The following is a 2,500-nucleotide window of genomic DNA, read 5'->3' on the forward strand; positions in this document are numbered from 1 at the left end:
AAGATAAAGTCAAATTAACAAGATGAATAACTGACTCGAAAACGAGACTCCATCTGTCTCCTGAAGAGAAAACATTTGCGCCAAGACTGAACTTTTGAACTGTTATTTGTCCTTTGTTTTAATCCTTCACGTGAGTGAAGGATTTCTTTTTCTGACGACTTGAATCTTGTGAGTTGATTTTTTCATCTCCCTTATGTAATAAATAGCTGGCTCTATATGCACACACATATATACATACATACATATAGTATGTACTGCATTTCTTTCCGGTTATACTCAACGGTATTGCCAGACTTATAACTACTCGGTCTTTCCCAGTCCCCCGGGAAGGGGGGAAAAGGAGTAATCATACTCTAAGAGAGAGTGGTTGTGGTTATGAACGGGGAGGGACTATTAAGGGTTGAATCTGTGTGTGTGCATATCTACCTAAATATTTAGTCATTATTTTGACGGGTTGCGTTCACTAGCTGTACATATACGAGAAACCTTCTCTTGAGTGCATATCCAGCAAACCCCTCTCCATCAAATTTCTCTTTGCTTTTTCTCCTGTACACGTACATAAACTGTAAAACCCTTTCATGTTCGTACTTCAACTACAGAGCACTCCAACCATGTAACGTGCAAATACACGCAAGCCTTCATCCTTCCGGTAAACTCATAGGAAACGTTTGCAATCGCTGCAGTGCCGCTGTCAGTGTCACTTCATAAGGGCTTGGGCGTTCTTTTCTTTTACAAAGGATACTCTTTCCTATGTTTTATCCGGTAGGCGTATGTAGCTTTGTAAAGGCCAAAGTCAAATTGCTTTGCTACAATATTTTAGCAAAAGGGTAAGAAGGTATAGTATCGCTGTGGTATGTAATGGAAAGGTCTATGTTTGCTATTATACGCTATACGTACAAGCACACATTAATACTATATATATATATATATATATATATATATATATATATATATATATATATATATATATATATATATATATATATATGTGTGGGTGCCTGCGTGTTGGTGTGTTTGTGTTTAGCCAAAGACCTCCGAGTTAAAACCAAACCTTGCTTAGGGTCTATGTTTGCTATTAAACGCTATACATACAAGCACACTTTAATACTATATATATATATATATATATATATATATATATATATATATATATATATATATATATATATACATACATATATATATATAGTGTGTGTGTGTGTTCCTGTGTGTTGGTGTGTTTGTGTTTAGCCAAAGACCTCCGAGTTAAAACCAATCCTTGCTTAGAGTCTGAAAGATTCACTTAGACACACTCCCGTGGTAGATGAGGAGGAGGATGGGCCAGTTGACGTCGAAGTTGAGTGGCTGGTGCTCAGTGCACAGCTGACGAATTCTGAAACGATTTTCATTTTGGCCTATGGCTGTGAAATTTCCATTCAATGGTTACTAGCAAAAGTCGGGTACCAGAAAAAAATAAAAACTGTGGGGCTAGCAATTTCATACCCAAGGACTTGCTCACATACTAGAAAGTTGAACACTTTCGTGCCACCCCTTCAATGGGGGGGGGAAGGGATTGCAAAAGAAGCGTGGTTAGAAAGAGAAGACGATGGATTGACGAGCTAAGGAAATTTTTCGGGTCTAGACATTAGGGTGTCATAGAAAGAATAGATAAATATAATACACACACACACACACACACAAACACACACACACACACATATATATATATATATATATATATATATATATATATATATATATATATATATATATATATATATATATGTACACACAAGACTTATTAAGATATCTGAAAACTATCTGTGTATATATATATATATATATATATATATATATATATATATATATATATATATATATATATATATATATATATACACGTGTGTATACATATGTACGCGTTTCAACTATAAAGGATTTCATCTAATCTATATAATGCAACCAGTGTGTAGTGTATAGTGGACGTCTCCTAGTAGGTACAATATTCTTGCATCTAGATCCGGAGTCCTTTTCTCCTCCCCTTCTGATTATCCTCATTCCAGCACAACTTTACGGTGATCTTCGCTTCTTTTTCTATGTCGTGTTTTTTTTGTGTCGTGTTATGTTCGTTTTCTTTTCTCTTTATGCAAATCCCAACTTCCTTGTTTTTACTAACCCTCTTGAATGCTGTTTTCTTGTTTACCGCCCTTTTTCCAATTATGATGAATTTCCCGCCATTTTTCCCTTTTTTTTCCTGATCGTCGGCAGATGTTTTATCCCGTTCATTTAATTTCCACACATTGGCTTTAATCCATTTTCATTTCGCTTTTCCCGTTTTCCTATTCCAGACTGGATTTTCCCTTCTCTTTTCATCCGGCTCTTGGCAATATCAATGTTTACTCCCTCCCTGCACCCGATGCGCTGACTCCTCCCCCTCCGCTCCTCCCTTCTAGGGGGGGGGGGCTATCCTCCATCTCCTCCCAGTCCTATCCCCCACCACCAGCACAAAGCACCACAGAAA

This window comes from Palaemon carinicauda, chromosome 27, assembly GCF_036898095.1.
Source record: "Palaemon carinicauda isolate YSFRI2023 chromosome 27, ASM3689809v2, whole genome shotgun sequence".
Classification (NCBI taxonomy): domain Eukaryota; kingdom Metazoa; phylum Arthropoda; class Malacostraca; order Decapoda; family Palaemonidae; genus Palaemon; species Palaemon carinicauda.